Source organism: Gossypium hirsutum, chromosome A08 (genome assembly GCF_007990345.1).
Source record: "Gossypium hirsutum isolate 1008001.06 chromosome A08, Gossypium_hirsutum_v2.1, whole genome shotgun sequence".
Taxonomy (NCBI): Eukaryota; Viridiplantae; Streptophyta; class Magnoliopsida; order Malvales; family Malvaceae; genus Gossypium; species Gossypium hirsutum.
Genome location: NC_053431.1, coordinates 15,940,145 through 15,961,171, shown reverse-complemented (window position 1 = coordinate 15,961,171; position 21,027 = coordinate 15,940,145). Strand labels below are relative to the sequence as shown.

General features: G+C 36.3%; 2 non-coding genes across 2 annotated transcripts; both read left to right on the top strand.

Moving 5' to 3' along the window:
- Nucleotides 1-10,133: 10,133 nt before the first annotated feature.
- LOC121205527 (small nucleolar RNA R71) lies at nt 10,134-10,240 on the top strand. Its single transcript, XR_005900603.1, has one exon. It is a non-coding gene; the product is annotated as a small nucleolar RNA R71 (small nucleolar RNA).
- Nucleotides 10,241-19,086: 8,846 nt separating this feature from the next.
- LOC121205366 (small nucleolar RNA R71) lies at nt 19,087-19,193 on the top strand. Its single transcript, XR_005900447.1, has one exon. It is a non-coding gene; the product is annotated as a small nucleolar RNA R71 (small nucleolar RNA).
- Nucleotides 19,194-21,027: the final 1,834 nt, after the last annotated feature.

Sequence of the window (21,027 nt, the reverse complement as noted above, 5' to 3'; positions counted from 1 at the left end):
TGTCCAGGCCATGTGAGCCACACGGTGTAACCACACGGGCGTGTCATATATGCCACACGGGTGTGTGGTATTGTTCATAAAAGGGAAATTTAAGAATTTTATGAAAAATTTTATAAGCTTCCTATTGAGTTCCGGTTTGATTTTAACATACATTTTAAGTCTCGAGGGCCTATTAAAGAAACATTAAGATATATTTTATGAACTAAATTTTATTTCTTTCCCTATTAATTGTAATCGAACTGTAGTGACCGGTAATACTCTGTAATCCTATTCCGACTACGGGATAGGGTTAAGGGATGTTACACACACACATGTGTCTCTACCCGTGTGGACGAAATAAGAACATTTCCTACCCATGTTTCTCACCCAAACTTGTTTTCCACCTACAGTAGCACTTAAATACATTCACAAACTATATCAAAACACTTAAAACAAACCAAAAACATGTCTTAAACTTGACAATTACTCATACAACCAATGTGCTCTTAGGAATCCCATTAGACAATTTATTATTATGTCATTCCAAAACTTATACTTACCTAGATGCCAAATGCATATTAGCATAATCAAATTCATACTTCAAACATTATAATACCATATGTATCAAAACATGACCATTAGAAGCCATTCCAACGGCTAATTACAACAAAACACATACATGGCATCATTTGGTCAAATATAGCCTATACATGCCATTATACCCAAAAGAAATTTGGGTATTTATACCGAAACGAGCTGAAGGATAGTGTGATGTAGCTCCGACTAGCTTTCAACCTTTACGAGTTTCCGAATACTATAAAATAAGGAAAATAAATAGAGTAGCTTTAAAGCTTAGTAAATTCGTATAACGGGAATTTAACTTACCATTCATTTACATTAAAGGTAAGCATACAAAATACATCCAAAGCAATTTGGCCAATTTCCTAAACACATATCCTCATCAAGCATGTTAGTCATGTAATTCACATGAATATCAAGAAAAATTTATGAGCTCATCAATATTCAATTTCCACATACATGTATTTATCATTTCAAGTATCCATGAACATGTACATATCATATCTTTGTATTTCAAGTATTTATCATAGTAATTAATCTTGAATTCATAGAATCTCATGTCAAAACTTTACTAGTTGAATCATTTAAAATATCAATGGATACAAGGGTAGTACACTTGAAGTGTACTAAACTGTAAATAGTCAATTCATATTCGAGAAGCTTATACGAGCATATAAATGGGAAGCTCGTATGAGCCATGTAACGGGAAGCTTATCCGGGCTGTATAATAGGAAGCTCATAAGAGCCATATTCAGGAAGCTCATGCGAGCCAATAAGGGGTAGCTCTGAAAAGCCATTGAACAGGAATCTCCGGATAGCCATGTATTGGGAAGTTCAAGTGAGCCATATCGGAAAGCTCCGGAAAGCCATTAATCAGGAAGCTCACAAAAAGCCATATATCGTGATGCTCATAAGAACTGTGGTGTGTCTACAACACATGCTGAATCACAACCAATTGGGATGCTCCGAAGAGCTATTAATGGAAAGCTCGTTGAACCATATAATGGGAAGTTCACTGAACCACATAATGGGAAGCTCGAGAGGGCTAATAACGGGGAACTCTTTCAAGCTGTGGTGTGTCTGCAACATATGCAGGACAACAACGAATACGGGAACCCTATATCTATTGAATTTCATATATTCAAACGGGACTTAATACTTGTCAGTCATCATCAGATATGTGATTAATTTCATATACATGGTAATAATACAATCACATATGTAAAATTCAATTCAAACATATAAATATACAATTTAGTTACACGAACTTACCTCGACAATGTTCGTGAACTTGTATGCTACTAATCCGTTTTTTTTACCTTGACCTAGCTCCGTATTTGGTCTATCTGGATCTATACAAGTAAATTTAGCTCAATTTAATACAATTCATAGTCAATTTAATTCAATGCACATCTTATTCAGAATTACCATTTTGCCCTTATACTTTTAATTAATGACGATTTCATCCCTGGCTCGAAAAAAATAAAATTCATACAATTTAACCTTTATTCCAAGCCAATTTTTTCACATATAACATTTGCAGCCCATGTAATTCATAAAATTTAGAAATTTTTCATAAATTTTACATATGTACAATTTAGTCCCTAAATCACAATTTCATCAAAACTCACTTTACAAAAGTTGTTTATCTATCAACAACCTTTCATTTCATAATTCATGCATATTCATCCATGGTAAAACTTTAATACTTTGATAACTTTACAAATTAATCCCCGAGACAGCTAGATTAAGCTATTACGATCTCGAAAAAATAAAAATTGCTAAAAATGAGACAAGATTACTTACCGAATTAAGCCAAATAAGCTCGCTTGGATTCTTTTCTCTTAGCTAGTGTAACAACCTAGTTTTAGCTAAATTAGAACAGTGGTTTCGGGACCACAAATCTGAGGTTGGGAAATTATTTTAATATTATTTTATGTGTTTATAGCATGTTATTTGATATGTGTGAAAATTTCGTGATCTAATTTTATCGTTTAATTGCTCAATTTGAGAAAAAGGACTAAATCATGTAAAATGAAAAAGTTGCGTTCTATTAGTTAAAAGGTGTCAAATTTGGCTTTTAAATGTGATGGCCTTAAATGGTAATTAAACCATTTGAATGGTGAGTGGACAACTTTGGACAACCATTAAGTGATTTTTATGTTATATAATTAAGGTTAATTTTGGTATTTGATAAATAATGTTAATATTAATAAAATAAAGCAAAAAAAAAAATTCTTTTATCATCTTCCTTATCCGAATATTAAGAGAAGAAAACCCAAAGCTTTATGTTTTCATTCGGCTAGGCTAATTCAAGCAATTAATGTACGGTTTTTGATCCGTTTTTGATGATTCTATGTTTTTGAGATCGTTGCTTCATATTCTAGCTAGCCCGTACTATAGATTTTGAAATTATTGAAGATTTTAAGAGTTTCCATTGATGAGTTCATGTGTTCTTCGGTATTTGAAGATGAAATATGAATTTTTGATGGTAGATTTTCATGTTTTGTAAAGTATTTTTTGATGAAAATGCATAATAGGGATTAAATTGTGAAATGTGTAAATTGTGTGGTTGAAATGTGAAATAAATGAAAGTTTTGGGCTGCTAGGGGCACTATTGTAATTTGGCCAAGCATGGGTTTTTGTTGAATTGTGTGAATTTTGTGTTTTTGTGAAATAAGGACTAAATTGTAAAAATGTGAAAATTGAAGGGAAAAAGTTAAAAGTGCTTTAAAGTGTGATTTAGACTAAATTGAATGAATATGATATTGAATAAGTTAATTTTGAATATATTTAGATCAAGAAAAGAGGAATCTAGAATTAAATCGGGGCAAAGGCAAGTTTATCGTGTAATTGGTTCATTTTGCCGTTTCCATACCCGAGGTAAGTTCGTAATGTGACGATTTCATTATAAATGTATGTTAAATGCTTTGATGTTGTCTAAACTGTGATTACAAAATTTTCATTAATATATGAATTGTAAATACGACTCTATGGATATATTTGAATATAGAATTGACAAGCTAAAAATCTCGGTTGAACCCTAGGAATAGAATAGGATACTTGTGAAATGTTATAAGATTATATACCGATTTGGCTTTGGGCCATGCATAATAGATGAGTTCGCTTAGGGCCATGATATTAGCACTTCGGGTGTAATTTATACCGATTTGGCTTTGGGCCATGATAATGGTTATTCGGATAAGTTACCTTAATTTGGCCACGGACAATGGTATAGGTACTTATCATATGAGACACATGAGTATTCGATTTCTATTCCGAATCGTTCAACAGGTAACGAGTGATGAAGTTAAGAAAGAGATTAATACAAGGTGATAAAAGTATGTACGGAACCTATTCGAGTATTAAATAGATAAAATTTAATGAGATGATATTTGATTGAGACATAAGAAAGGTTTGTGATTAATGTTTAAGTGGTTAGATCATGTATATTTTTGGTTAATTTGTATTTATTTGATGAATTAAGCTATTCACATACGAACTTACTAAGCTATGAAGCTTACTTCGTGTTATTTTCCTATGTTTTAAAGAGAATCAAGGCTAGCTAAGATCCGGGAGTCATCGGGAACATCATCTCACTATCGAACATCTATTTTTGGGTACTTTTGAAGTTATGTATATATGCTATATGGCATGTATAGGCTTGTGTCATTTTGGTATGCTTGATGGATATGTATTTGGCCATTTGAGTTGGCATAAGAAGATGAACTTGATGATGTTTATGAATGTGCAAATGGTTCTATTTTAAAGTTTAGTAATTGACCTATATTGAATGAATGGGGTTGAATTGACTATGTATGTTTGGATTGGTTTTGTTAAGTGAATTATACATGTGAATTATATTAGTAAAACAAGTTAAGTTGATAGTTATTTGAATAGGTAATGGCATTGAATTGAATATTAAATTTAGTTGAAATGGATATAGTATGATTGTGTATTGGTTGATGAATATTGGCTGCATATTTGTGTCTTGAAATGGTACCAAATGAGCTTACTTAGTTATGTGCAAAAAGGGTGACAAATTGGCCTCGTAAATGGCCTATTTTTGTCCACAGGGTAAAGACACGGGCGTGTGTCTCAGTCGTATGCGACACACAGTCAGGTTACACAGCCGTGTGTCCCCTAATGTTGATATTAAAATGGAGTCAGTATACTCCACACGATCTCACACATAGGCGTGTAACTTGGCCGTTGATCGCGTTATTTCGTGATAGGTTCTAAATATTTATAATTACTTGTTCTTAAACTAACTATTATTGCGATGTAGGCAAGTGTACCTATCGAACAGTAGTATAGTTTTAGCAAGACCGGATTGTCGAACCCAAAGGAATTAAAAGTACTAGTAATGACTGTCTTTTATTATCTAGCCTAAGAATAAAGAGGTTTTGTTTTAATTAACTAATTATCTAAACTAAGAACACACAGAGAAAGAATTGGGGAATTGCTTTTGGGAAAAGTCGATTGACTTAAGACAATACCTAAGGAAAAATCCACCTAGACTTTACTTGTTATTCTGGCTCCGAATCGGACGATTTATTCATTCAACTTGTTCCGTAGAGATCCCTAAGTTATGTTATTATCCCTATTCAAGACTAATAACGTCTAATCCCTAGATTGAATAACCGAGACTTTTCTCTAATTAACACTCTAGGGTTGCATTAACTCGATCTATGGATCCCCTTATTAGGTTTCACCCTAATCCGGCAAAATCTTGTCACCCTATGTCTAGGCGCGCAATCAACTCCGCTTAATTATGACAAATGTACTCTTAGACAGGGTCTATTCCTCCTCTGAATAAGAGCATGTCTTGAATTAGTATCCTGGGATATCAAAACAAGAATTAAGAACAAGTTAAATATTTATCATACGATTCAAAAAATAATAACAAGATTCGTCTTAGGTTTCATTCCCCTTAGGTATTTAGGGGTTTTAGTTCATAAGTAAGTAAGAAAACATAATTGAGGAGAGATCTTCAGTCTTGATGATGAATCTGGCTTCTGAGATGGATCAATCGGCTTCCTTGGAGTAATTCCTTACTCCTTATTCTTCGTCTCCCTTTTCTTCCTTCTCTAGGGTGTATTTATAGGCTTTAGAATGCCTAGAAGCCCTCAAAATTAGCCTTTTTTGAATTGGGCTCAACTTGGGCTCGGCAGGGACACGCCCGTGGCACACGCCCGTGTTCGATTACTTCAGGCCATGCTCGAGCCTGCCAAATTGAGACGGCCATGTGGTCTGCCCGTGTGAGGAGGTCCAGGCTGTGTTGATTTTGTACCTTGGCCCATTTTCTCCGTTTGTGGCCCGTTTCTCATTCCTTTCACTCTTCTATGCTCTCCTAAGTATAAAACATGACATTAAAGCATTAGGAGCATCGAATTCACCAATTCTAATGAGAAATCATCCATAAAATGCATTAAACATGGGGTAAAAATATGTATAATTGATGGTTTATCAAATACCCCCACACTTAAGCATTTACTTGTCCTCAAGCAAAATTTTCAACTCATAATCAAAATAAATTCTTCTCAACTTATAATTTTTATCGATAATATCTCAGAATAATCCATATGTAGTCATACATTGAGAATTCAACTAAAAGAACATAAAAGTTTTAAACATTCCAAGTTGAGTATTTAATCATGCAAACATAGGTGTCTCTATGCATCTAAGTAATTACCTTTGATTTAGAATATCATAGAGTTTCACATCCTCAATAAAGATTCACTCAAGTGTTTAAGGACAATAAATGAAGCACTCAATAGTCAATAATGAAAAGTCATTACCGTAGGCTTGCATGAAAATCAAATCTCTACCACTATAATTTAAGATGATACATCAATCAAAAGGTCTTTGGAGGGTTGTAATGAGGCTTGGTTAGGGGGTGTGGTCACAAGCTGAAAAAGAGGGTTAGAATCGAGATTGAATTGAAAAATTACCTAACTAGAAAAAGAGTTAATCATTACTTGCGTATAATAGAGCTTCTTCTCAGACTATGGAATTTAACTTTTGAAGCTTACAAACAGAAGATAACTACTATTGTGTATACATTTTTTTAAGAACAAGTTAAAATAATATAGACTAACTGTTAAGAACAAAACATAGCTAAGCAATCCATTCAACTCAAATCTCGACAAAAATAGGGATTAATTTAGGGGATTTCAACAATAATGGGTTAAGGGTTAATATTGAGGTTAATACAAAGAATGGCTTGTTAAGCTCAAAGGGGATTTACTAGAGGTTAATCGTGGAGGTAGGCTTTTCATGGCATGAGTGGGTTAATCCTAAGTGCCTTAATCATTTTGATATATCAAATCAAATGGTGTGGTCTCGACATGTATAATCAAGCAAGTTCTAGAATAACAATTCAATATTGACACACTCAAAGCAATAATAAAAGTGAGCATGAAAGGATTAATAGATGCTCAAAAGGCTCAAAAATCTCAAAACAATTATGGCTTTTTGATGTTTAGACTCGTGAATTCCAATTCAAAGTATTACCTAGACTTGGGGAAACAACCTATAATTTTAAATTCTTAAAAATCAACTTATCATGCTTGATTCTCTAATGTCTTAAAGTTTTAAACAATCAATGCATAAATCCCTATGTATTAATTCAAGATATATCAATCAAAAACATAAATCAATTAAAATTTATCCTAAATATGATATGAGAGATTTTCAAGAGAACAAGGCAACCATTCAGGGATTTTTCTGATAATGACATGAATGCCCCCCTCACACTTAAGATGTACATTGCCCTCAATGTACAAAGATATATATTAAAGTATAAGAATAAGAGAGGGGGAGAAGTGGAACTTCCTGTATTAAGAATGGACATTATTCTTGAATTGGTGAGATCGAGTATTGGAAATAAATCTAGATGTCAAGCATGATTCTGAATGATAAAAAGAGAGTGAAGGGAATAATCTGATAGTAGTCACAAAGATAAGCCGTGTTTAAAAGGGAAAGAAATGAATCTTAAAAACTTAATGGGAGGAAAATAAAAGGATTATTCTGATTCTTCAAATGGCACGGCCGGGGCGCATGCCCGTGCGCTCCGTGGCTCGGCCGTGTTTGTCACGAATTAAGATGTCGTCAAGCGACCTTCTAGCACGCTCGTGTGCATAGGCCGTGTGGCTATGTGATCATGTTACATGATCGTATGTGATGTAGTTCGCTTCTCCTACGGTCGTGTAGCTCCACACACGTCCGTGGTATTGCGATAGTGTTGTCCATGGGTGCTAGACACGGGCGTGTCGCACGCCCGTGTTTATTTGGCAGATTTGACCACGGCCATGTCGCACGACCGTGGCGTTTTATCATAGCCCGTGTTTGGGGAAATCTTCTACCCTGTTTCTGAATGGCCATATCGCACGACCATGTTTCCATCTGTGTTTGTCACACGGCTTTAAGCACGGCCATGTGCTAGGCCGTATGGAGTTGGGAATGTGTGCTTCAAGTACTCTTTAGTGACCTAAATGTTTAAAACTTGAAATTTAAATAATTTAAAACCGTTAGTATTCGGGTTGCCTCCTAAGAAGTGCTTATTTATAGTCTAAGCTTGGCTTACCTCTCTAGTGAATGGTTATGGTGGTTTGAGTAGTTCATACTCCTTATTCCTGCTATCAATCTCATCAAAATAAGGTTTTAATCGGGTGTTGTTTACCTTAAAAGTGCCGAACTTGGGATGACTCACCTCCACCGTACTAAATGGAAAAATACTGAGTACTGTAAGAGGGATTTCCTCATTCGGTGTAGTAGTGACAATGTAGGGATCTGCGGCATCTAATAAGACCTTATCACCAACCTTAAGTTGATTTGGAGAGGTATCGGGCTCGTTTTGGTGTAGTTTCGGTTTGTCGGGTGTTCTTGGTTTGTGTGTCCACCATTCATCGAGTTCCTCAATTTGTAATCTTCGATCTTCATGAACAGGTCCTCTACTGGTGCTTGAGAACGACTCGTGTGCTTCTTTCAGACTCATTTTATGCAAAATAGGTTGCACCATATTGTTAGTTTTTGTAGAATGGTTTAAACACCTTCAATTCCTAATGTGTTTCCAGAATTGCGAGCTTGAAGGGTGATTATTTCGTCTCCCACTCGGAGTGTGAGTTCATCTGTGCCAACATCAATGATGGTTTTAGCAGTTGTTAAAAAGGGCCTTCCTAGAATTAAGGGAGTGTTGCTATCCTTTTCTATGTCTAGAACAATAAAGTCAACGAGAAATATAAATTTATCGATTTTAACTAGCACATCTTCAATAATACCTCTAGGGAATCTTATAGTTTTATTTGCTAATTGAATGCTCATCCTAGTCTGTTTGGGTTTCCCGAGACCTAGTTGCTTAAACATTTTGTAAGTCATGATGTTGATACTAGCCCTTAGATCAGCTAATGCATGATTAACATCTAAACTACCAATTAAGCAAGGAATAGTAAAGCTCCCTGGGTCTTTTAGTTTGTTAGGTAGTTTATTTTGGAGAATGGCCGTGCAAACTGCGTTCAGCTCCACATGCGATGCCTCGTCCAACTTCCGCTTATTTGCTAAAAGCTCCTTTAAAAATTTTATTGCGTTTGGCATCTGCGATAGAGCTTCAATAAACGGTAAGTTAATATGTAATTTTTTTAAGAGTTTAAGGAATTTACCAAATTGTTCATCTGAGCGGTCTTTCCTTGTCGCGTTGGGGTATGGCACATGAGGTTTATATTCGACAGTCACTGGTTTGCTTGTATTTTGATCTACCTTACCTTGACCTTTGCTTACCACAGTTTCTTGCCTCGGTTCTGGTTCAGGCTCAACGACTCCTTTGTCATCTTGAATATTAATTGCATTAAGTTGTTCCCTTGGGTTAGGTTCGGTATTACTTGGCAAACTACCTTGTGGTCATTCAGAGATTAGTTTGGAAAGCTGGCCTATCTGAGTTTCGAGGCTTTGGATCGACACTTGTTGATTTTTAAATGCTGTCTTGGTGTTCTGAAAACGTGTTTCTGACACTGATATAAAATTTGAGAGCATCTCTTCAAGGTTTGACTTCTTTTCCTGTTGGTAGGGTGGTTGTTGGTAGCCCGGAGGATGTTGTGGTCTTTGATTTCCTTGACCGCCCCACGAGAAATTGGGGTGGTTCCTCCAACCTGCATTATAAGTGTTACTATATTGATTGTTTTGAGGTCGAGGATTATTACCCATGTTGTTTACGCTCGTTATCCATGCTGTGGCCATAAGGCTAGTATTCTAAATGGTTTGTTCCACAGCTACTTGCTTCGCACTGCATTATTGGGTGAACCTGTGAAGAACTAAGAAAACCATCAATCTTTTTTTTCAAGAGTTCTACCTAATTAGACAGCATGGTGATCGAATCGACATTATAAACACCGACTATTTTCGTTGGCTTTGTCGTCATGACTTGCCACTGATAGTTATTCAGTGACATATCCTCTATAAACTCATAGGCATGTTCCGGTATTTTATTGTTGATGGTTTCGCCCGCCGCTGCGTCAACCATTTGCCGAGTCGAAGGATTCAAACCATCGTGAAACGTTTGTACTTGGAGCCAAAGCGGTAACCCATGGTGAGGGCACCTTCTCAGTAAGTCCTTGTATCTCTCCCATGCATCGTAGAGGGTTTCTAAATCCATCTGCACAAAAGAAGAGATATCATTACGTAATTTAGCCGTTTTAGCCGGCGAAAAATATTTTAGTAAGAATTTTTCGATCATTTGTTCCCAAATAGTAATTGACCCTCGTGGTAACGAGTTCAACCACTGTTTAGCTTTGTTCCTCAATGAAAAGGGAAACAACCGAAGACGTATGACATCATCAGAAACACCATTAATTTTAAATGTATCGCATAGTTCTAAGAAGTTGGCTAAATGAGCGTTGCGATCCTCATCCTGCAAACCATCAAACTGAACAAATTGTTGTATCATTTGAATAGTGTTAGGTTTTAATTCAAAAGTATTTGCAGCTACAGCAGGTTTAACTATGCTTGATTCAGTTCCTGTTAAAGAAGGTTTAGTATAATCATACATAGTGCGTGGAGCAAGATTTTGATTAACCACAATTGCAGAAGGTAGCTGATTGCCTTGGTTTTTAGCCATCTCTTCGGTTGGGGGTTGAGTATCGTCTTCTTGCTCGTTCTCCTGTATCTTAAGCTGCGCCTTATTTCTCTTTGGTTTCTACGAACTGTACGATCGATTTCTTTGTCAAAAAGTAATGGTCCCAATGGGTTTCTTCTAGTCATAAACTATAATAACCTGCCAAGAGAAAGAAAGAGTAGGTTAATAAATAATAATAAAATTAAATTAAATTGCAAGAAATATAAATAGATAAAGTAATAAAAATTGAGCGTTCCTAATATCTTAGTTCCTCGGCAACAGCGCCAAAAACTTGATAGCGTTATTTCGTGATAGGTTTTAAATATTTATAATTACTCATTATTAAACTAACTATTATCGCGATGTAGGCAAGTGTACCTATCGAACAGTAGTATAGTTTTAGCAAGACTAGATTGTCGAACTCAAAGGAATTAAAAGTACTAGTAATGACTATCTTTTATTATCTAGCCTAAGAATAAAGATGTTTTGTTTTAATTAACTAATTATCTAAACTAAGAACGCACAGAGAAAAGAATTGGGGAATTGCTTTCGGGAAAAATCGATTGACTTAAGACAATACCTAAGGAAAAATCCACCTAGACTTTGCTTGTTATTCTGGCTCTGAATCAGACGATTTATTCATTCAACTTGTTCCGTAGATATCCCTAAGTTATGTTATTATCCCTATTCAAGACTAATAACGTCTAATCCCTAGATTGAATAACTGAGACTTTTCTCTAATTAACACTCTAGGGTTGCATTAATTCGATCTATGGATCCCCTTATTAGGTTTCACCCTAATCTGGCAAAATCTTGTCACCCTATGTATAGGCGCGCAATCAACTTCGCTTAATTATGACAAATGTACTCTTAGACAGGGTCTATTCCTCCTCTGAATAAGAGCATGTCTTGAATTAGTATCCTGGGATATCAAAACAAGAATTAAGAACAAGTTAAATATTTATCATACGATTCAGAAAATAATAACAAGATTCATCTTAGGTTTCATTCCCCTTAGGTATTTAGGGGTTTTAGTTCATAACTAAATAAGAAAACATCTTAGAAGAATAAAGAATACAAAACATAAAGAAAACCCAAAACTCCTGAAGGGAAATTGAGGAGAAATCTTCAGTCTTGATGATGAATCCGGCTTCTGAGATGGATCAATCGGCTTCCTTGGAGTAATTCCTTACTCCTTATTTTCCGTCTCCCTTTTCTTCCTTCTCTAGGGTGTATTTATAGGCTTTGGAATGCCTAGAAGCCCTCAAAATTAGCCTTTTCCGAATTGGACTCAACTTGGGCTCGGCAGGGACACGCCTGTGTTCGATTACTTCAGGCCGTGCTCGAGCCTGCCAAATTGACACGGTTGTGTGGTCTGCCAGTGTGAGGAGGTCTAGGCCATGTTGATTTTGTACCTTGGCCCATTTTCTCCGTTTTTGGCCCGTTTCTCATTCCTTTCGCTCTCCTATGCTCTCCTTTGTATAAAACATGAAATTAAAGCATTAGGAGCATCGAATTCACCAATTCTAATGAGAAATCATCCATAAAATGCATTAAATATGGGGTAAAAATATGTATAATTGATGGTTTATCAGCCGTGTTGCATAAGTCAGTATACCCTACAGTTTTGGCATAGCCTAGCACATGGCCTAGCACACGGGCGTGTATGGCCATTTCGAAAGGGAACATTGGCTAGACACATGGGCGCGTGGTTGGCTGTGTGACCCAACTCAGTATGTATGCTCTATTTTCACACAGCCTGGGACACGGGCGTTTCTAGAGCCGTGTAAGGCACACGACCTGTACACATGGGCGTATGACCCCTATATGGATGAAAAATTTTTAAGTTTTTCTAAAATTTTTGTATGTTATTGGTTTAGTCCCGAACCACTTCTAAAGCATGTTTAAGGCCTCATAGGCCTTTATAAGAGACAATATGATTGTATTGAATGATTTATGAGAATGAATGGTTTTTTGATAAATGTATGCTGTATGTTGAAAATTGATTGGTAATACCTCCTAATCCTACTCTGGTGACAGATACGGGTTAGGGGTGTTACATTTAATTGGTATCAGAGCTACAGTTTAGTCGATTCTAGGATTAACATAGTGTGTGTGAGAGTCTATATATACATGCCATATATACTCTATAATAGTGTGATGATTCTTGACAACTTAAACTATGTTTTCGTATAGTAATGTATCTCGAACGAGCTATAGCTGATGACATAGAGAGTAATGCGTCCGCTCCCACTCAAGGGACGACGCCATCTGATTCTAGGCTTGTAACGAGTAGCCCCGAGGGATAGGCTAAACAAGCCTTTTTCCGAATGATGAATGAGTGGTTCACATAATATATTCGGATGAATCTGGCTGCTTAACAACCTCCACCCTCACCTATTCCTTAACAAACCTCTGTTGTTTCTAGAGTTGTAGATTCGATACGGTTGAACAAGCCACCAGTAGATAAGATTCGTAAATATAGGGCTGAAGAGTTTTGGGCTACTATTGATGATGATATTGAGAAAGACGAGTTCTGGCTCGAAAATCGATTCGAGTATTCGATGAATTGTCTTGTACTTCTAATGAATGTATTAAATATGTTGTATCTTTGCTGAGAGACACTGCATATCAGTGGTGGAATACCTTGGTTTCTGTAGTACCGAGAGAATGCGTGACCTGGGAATTCTTTCAGATGGAGTTCTGAAAGAAATACATCAGTCAAAGGTTTCTTGATCAAAAGCACAAAGAGTTTCTGGAATTAAAATAGGGTCGAATGACTGTTATTGAGTATGAAAGAGAATTCGTATGGTTAAGTAAGTATGCTCAAGAGTATGTGTCTATTGAGGAGATTATGTGCAAGCGGTTTGTTAACGGGTTGAACGAAGATATAAAACTACTAGTCAGAATTCTAAAGTTGAAAGAATTTGTTGTTTTGGTTGAAAGGGCTTGTAAAGCCGAAGAACTTAGCAAAGAAAAGAGAAAAGCAAATTTTGAAGCTAGAGATTCGAGAAAAAGATCGATGAACAAGCCGTATCAATCTTCATCAAAGAAATCCAGAGATTCATACACTCGCCCAAATGTTTCAAATGAATATTCGAACATAGATTGTAGAAAACAATATTCAGGTTCTAAAGCTCAAGCTACATCAGTATCGAGTGTTGGCAGTATGTGAGACAACAAACCCGAGTGTTAGCAGAGTGGGACACGACATTTTGGGGAATGCTGGAATAAAAATAATAAAGCTTGTTACAAATGTGGTTCGTTAGATCACTTCATCCAAGATTGCCCTGAGTTAGATAAGAAAGATAAAGTGCAGAATTTGAGACCAAGTAACACGTCGAATAGAGGTAGACCACCTAGAACTGCCGGGAATGTAGGGCAACAAAAGATTCGACTGTTAGATCCGAGGCCAGAGCACCTGCTAGAGCTTACGCTATTCGCTCTCGCAAAGAAGCATCATCTCCAGATTTTATCACTAGTACTTTCACTCTTTATGATACTAATGTGATTGCATTGGTAAATCCAGATTTATATATGTATGAACTTAGTATCTAGTAAGACTTTGCCTGTAGAGTCTACTAAATTTGTGATTAGAGTATTGAACCCCTTAGGCAAATGTGTTTTGGTTGACAAAGTCTGCAAGAATTGTCTGTTAATGAATCGAGGTTTCTGTTTTCCAGCTAATCTGATGTTGTTGCCATTCGATAAATTTGATGTGATTTTGGGTATGGATTGGTTAACGATGCATGATGCTATTGTAGATTGCAGACGACAGATAATTGAACTGAAATGTCAGAATAATGAAACTATTAGAATTGAATCTGATGATCTGAATAGTTTGCCTGTTGTGATTTCATCTATGTTAAATCAGAGATTTGTGAGAAAGGGGTGTGAAGCTTATCTTACTTATGTACTTGATACGAAAGTGAAAGAAACAAAGATTGAATCAGTACCAGTTGTGTGTAAGTATTCAAATATATTCCCTGAAGAGTTACCGTGAGGTCAGGTTATGTGGTTCACACGGCCATGTGGCACGCCCATGTCTAAGCCGTGTGGACATTCGAAATAGGGCACATGGCCGTGTCTCAGCTTGTGTCTGTACCCCTGTAATTATCTGACTTGGATCACACGGCCAAGTCGCATGCCCGTTTGCTAGGTTATGTGTAGGTGTAGGGGTCACATGGCCAAGCCACATGCTCGTGTGCCAGGTTATGTGAAAAATCCTGAGTATTCTGTTTTAGAATTTAACAATGCAGGGGACACACGGTCAAAACATATGCCCATGTGCTAGGTCGTGTGTCACACACGGCTGAGACACACGTCTGTGTCTTTGCCCGTGTGGACGAAATAAGAACATTTCCTAGCCATATTTCTCACCCAAACTTGTTTTCCACCTACAATAGCACTTAAATACATTCACAAACTATATCAAAACACTTAAATTAAACCAAAATCATGTCTTAAACCTGACATTTTACTCATACAACCAATGTGCTCTTGGGAACCCTAATAGACAATTTATTATTATGTCATTCCAAAACTTATACTTACCTAGATACCAAATGTATATATGCATAATCAAATTCATACTTCAAATATGATAATACCATTGTATCAAAACATGACCATTACAAGCCAGTCCAATGGCTAATTACAACAAAACACATACATGCCATCATTTGGTCAAATATAGCATATACATGCCATTATACCCAAAAGGGATTTGACTGTTTATACCGAAAAGAGCTGAAGGATAGTGTATTGTAGCTTCGACTAGCTTTCAACCTTTACGAGTTTCCAAATACTATAAAACAAGGAAAATAAATAGAGTAAGCTTTAAAACTTAGTAAATTCATATAACGGGAATTTAACTTACCATTCATTTACATTTAATGTAAGCATACAAAATACATCCAAAGCAATTTTTCCAATTGCATAAATATATATCCTCATAAAGCATGTTAGTCATGTAATTAACATGAATATCAAGAAACATGTGTGAGCTCATCAATATTCAATTTCCATATACATGTATTTATCATTTCAAGTATCCATGAACATGTACATATCATACCTTTGTATTTCAAATATTTATCATAGTAATTCATCTTGAATTCATATCATCTCATGTCCAAACTTTACTTGTTGAATCATTTAAAATATCGATGGATACAAGGGTAGTATCATTAATTCATATTCAGGAATGCTCATACGAGCTCAAAAACGGGATGCTCTCTCTTGAGCCATATAAAGGGAAGCTCGTGGGAGCTATGTAACGAAAAACTTATCCGGGCTGTATAATAGGAAGCTCATAAGAGCCATATTCAGGAAGCTCATGCGAGCCAATAATGGGTAGCTCTAAAAAGCCATTGAATAGGAAGCTCCAGATAGCCATGTATCGGGAAGTTCAAGCGAGCCATATCGGGAAGCTTTGGAGAGCCATTAATCAGAAAGCTCACAAAGAGCCATATATCGGGACATTCATAAGAGCTGTGGTGTGTCTACAACACATGCAGAATCACAACCAATCGTGATGCTCCGAAGAGCTATTAACGGGACGCTCGCTGAACCTTATAATGGGAAGCTCGAGATGGCTAATAATGGGACGCTCTTTGAAGCTGTGCTATGTCCACGACATATGTAGAACAACTGATACATGATATTCGTGACAGGTTTTAAAAATTTATAATTAATCATTCTTGAAACTAACTATTATCACGATGAAGGTAAGTGTATCTATCGAACAGTAGTATAGTTTTAGCAAGACCAGATTGTCGAACCCAAAGGAACCAAGAGTACTAGTAATTACTTTCTTTTTATTATCTAGCCTAAACATTAAGGGATTTGGTTATATAAACTAAGAGTGCACAGAGAGAAATTGGGGAAAAACTTTTGGGAAAACTAGATTTATTAAGACAATGCCCAAGGAAAAATCCACCTAGACTTCACTTGTTATTTGACTCTAAATCAGACGGTTTATTCATTTGACTTGATCCGTAAAAATCCCTAAGTTATATTATTATCTCTCTCGAGACTAATAACGTCTAACCCTAGGTTGATTAATTGAAATCTCTTTGTAGTTAATGCCCTAGTGTTGCATTAACTCGATCCATGGATCCCCTTATTAGGTTTCACCCTAATCCGGCAAAATCTTGTCACCCTATCTCTAGACGTGCAATCAACTTCGATTGATTATGACAAATTTACTCTTAGACAGAGACTTTTGCTCCTCTGAATAAGCGCATTAACTTGAATCAATATCCTGGAATATTAAAAAAAGAATTAAGATCACATAATTAAGAACAAGTCAAATATTTATCATACAATTCAGATAATGATAACAAGATCCGTCTTAGGTTTCATTCCCCTTAGGTATTTAGGGGTTTTAGTTCATAATTATAAAAGAAAACATCTCAGAAGAATAATGAATACAAAACATAAAGAAAACCCAAAACCCCTGAATGAAAATTGAAGGGAGATCTTCAGTCTTAACGATGAATCCGGCTTCTGAGATGGATCAATCGGCTTCCCTTGAGTAATTCCTTGCCTCCTACTCTGCGTGTCTGTTCTAAGTGCCTCCTCAAGTGTTTAAATAGGCTTTAGAATGCCTAAGAGCCCTCAAAAGTGGCCTTTTCTGAATAGGACTATACTTGGGCTCGATAAGGACACATCCGTGTGACACGCTTGTGTGTGATTGCTCCAGCCCATGGTCAAGGCTGTTAAATAGGCAAGGGCATGTAGTCTACCCGTGTAAGTCGTGGTTCGATCTTGCCAAATGGACACAGGCGTGTGGCTTACCCGTGTGAGGAAGTCCAGGCCGTGTTGATTTCCCATGTGGGTCTATTTTCTCCGTTTTTGGCCCGTTTCTCACTCTTTTTACTTTCCTATGCTCACCTAAGTATAAAACATGAAATTAAAGAATTAGGAGCATCAAGTTCACCAAATCTAAGGAGAAACCATCCATAAATGCGCTAAGCATGGGATAAAAAATATGTATAAATTACGGTTTATCAAATACCCCCACACTTAAGCGTTTGCTTGTGCTCAAGCAAAATCCTTAACTCACAATCAAAATAAATTCTTTTCAATTTATAATCCCTATCAATAATATCTCAAAATAACCCATAAGTATTTATACATTGAAAATTCAACTAAAAGTGCATCAAAGTTTCAAACATTCCAAGTTGAGCATTTTATCACGAAAAGATCGGTGTCCCCCCTCATCTAAGTCATCACCTTTGATCAAAATATGATAGAGTTTAACATCCTCACTAAAGATTCACTCAAATCACTCGAGGTGTTTAAGGGCATCAAATAAAGCACTCATTAGTCAATATGAAATGTTATTACCATAGGCTTTTATGAAAATCAAATCTCCACCACTATATATTGAGATGATACATCAATCAAAAAGGTCTTTAGAGGGTTGTAACGTGGCTTTGGTTAGGGGGTATGGTCACAAGCTGAAAGGAAAGGTTAGAATCAAGATTGAATTGAAAAAAAAACCCAATCAGATATATTAAGTCATTACTATGAATAGGACTACAAAAATATCTAGTGAATGAATGCATGCGGGTTTGATATGTATGAAATATGGTATGGGTAAGCATGAAATCTATGGAAACAAGAAAAATGGATGAATGTAGCAAAATGTATTGACTAACATGGCAAATTTCTTAACAAAGAGTATAAGTATTCTATCATTATAACTATGATTAATTACTCAAAATAAAACAAAATATCATGAAATAAGTAAAAGAATGAAGAGAATAGAGGGGAAAAAAAGTGAACAAACGTAAGAGGGAGGAGCTTTGGGTCGTCGAAGGTGGTGCTGTGGTCGGTGTACGGGCGTGGCAGGTAGGGAATGTGAAGTTGCATTGGCTAGGGTTAGGGATTTTGGGGAAGGGGGTGATGAATAGTAGGGGGTATATATAGATTTTGGGGCTCGCCCGTGTGCCCTAATTTTTGCCCATGTATTTCGCGATTTTTTAAATTTAGGCATGTTTGGCATTCGGCCCATGCCCGTGTTCCTTGGTCGTGTAGGTGCACGTGGCCGTGTCGCACGGCCGTGTTCTGCTTCGTTCGCTTCTCCCACGCTCGTGTATGGATGTCCACGCTCGTGGTATTTTATCAATTTTGAGCACGATTGATGGGCACGAGCGTCAATTTTTCTATTCAAAAGTTCTGCTTGATTAGAGAGCATGGTGATCGAATCGACGTTAAAAACGCTGGCTGTTTTTGTTGGTTTTGTCCTCATGACTTGTCACTGATAATTATTCAGTAACATCTCTTCTATAAATTCATAAGCATCCTCAGGTGTCTTATTATTGATAGTTCCTCCAGCAGTTGCATCAATCATCTGTCTAGTTGAAGGATTCAGGCCATTGTGAAATGTTTGAACTTGTGGCCAGAGTGGTAACCCAAGGTGAGGGCACCTTCGCAAAAGGTCCTTGTATCTCTACCATGCATCATAGAGTGTTTCTAAATCCATCTGCACAAAAGAGGAGATATCATTACGTAATTTGGCTGTTTTAGCCGGTGAAAAATATTTTAATAAAAAATTTTCAGTCATTTGTTCCCAAGTAGTGATTGACCCTTGTGGTAACGAGTTCAACCACTATTTAGCTTTGTTCCTCAATGAAAAAGGGAATAACCAAAGGCGAATGGTATCATCAGAAACACCATTGATTTTAAAAGTGTCGCAAAACTCTAAGAAATTCGCCAAATGAGAATTTGGGTCCTCGTCCTGCAAACCATCAAACTGAACAAACTTTTGGATCATTTGATTGGCTTTAGGTTTCAGTTTAAAATTATTTGTAGCAACAACAGGCCTAACTATGCTTGATTTAGTTCCTCTTAAAGAAGGTTTAGCAAAATCATACATAGTATGCGGAGCAGGATTCTGATTTACTGGATCAGCGACAATCGTAGGAGGTAGCGGATTTTCCTGGTTTTCAGCCATCTCCTCGGTTGTGGTTGAAGTATCGTCCTCTTGCTCTTCCTCTGTGTATCTTAAGTTTCACCTTATTTCTCTTTGATTTTTGTGAACTATACGATCGATCTCACTATCAAACAGTAATGGTCCCGACGGGTTTCTTCTAGTCATACACTATAAAAACCTGCTAGGAGCGAATAAAAGAAAAAATTCAAAAAGAAAATAAAAATTTTAATTGAAAATAAAGTAAAATGGCTAAAGTAATAAAAATCGAGTGATCCTAATATCTTAGCTCCCCGGAAACGGCGCCAAAAACTTGATACGTGATATTCGTGATAGGTTTTAAAAAATTATAATTAATCGTTCTTGAAACTAACTATTATCAAGATGAAGGCAAGTGTACCTATCAAACAGTATTATAGTTTTAGCAAGACCGAATTGTCGAACCCAAAGGAACCAAGAGTACTAGTAATTACTTTCTTTTTATTATCTAGCCTAAAAATTAAGGGATTTGGTTATCTAAACTAATTAACTAAACAAAGAGTGCACAGAGAGAAATTGGGGAAAAGATTTTGGAAAAACTCGATTGATTAAGACAATACCCAAGGAAAAAATCCACCTAGACTTCACTTGTTATTTGACTCTGAATCAGACGGTTTATTCAATTGACTTGATCCGTAGAAATCCCTAAGTTCTATTATTATCTCTCTCAAGACTAATAACGTCTAACCCTAGGTTGATTAATTGAAATCTCTTTCTAATTAATGCCCTAGTGTTGCATTAACTCGATCTATGGATCCCCTTATTAGGTTTCACCCTAATCCGGCAAAATCTTGTCACCCTATCTCTAGGCTTACAATCAACTTCGATTAATTATGACAAATTTACTCTTAGACAGGGACTTTTTCTCCTCTGAATAAGCGCATTAACTTGAATCAATATCCTGGAATATTAAAACAAGAATTAAGATCACATAATTAATAACAAGTCAAATATTTATCATACAATTCAGATAATAATAACAAGATCCGTCTTAGGTTTCATTCCTGTAACGCCCCCACGCCCGAGACCATCGCCGGAGTTGAGTATGAGGTGTTACTAAGCTTAGTTTAACATTTTTAGAACTTTGGATTATTGTTTCTACATTCACAGCTTTTAAGCTACTTGCATCACAGTCACAAGAAAAATCATATCTCGAGTTACGAAACTCGAAATCAAGATCTGTAAATTTTCCCTGAATTTAAACTCATATACCTATCTACTAATTTTTTCTAGAATTTTTGGTTGGGCCAATTAATACAGTTTATTAGTTAAAGTTACCCCTGTTTCAGGACTCGACTAGTCTGACCTCTGTTTACTACGAACCACATTTCTCTCTGTACAAAATTCATATGACTATGAGATTTGTTTCTACTAAAACTAG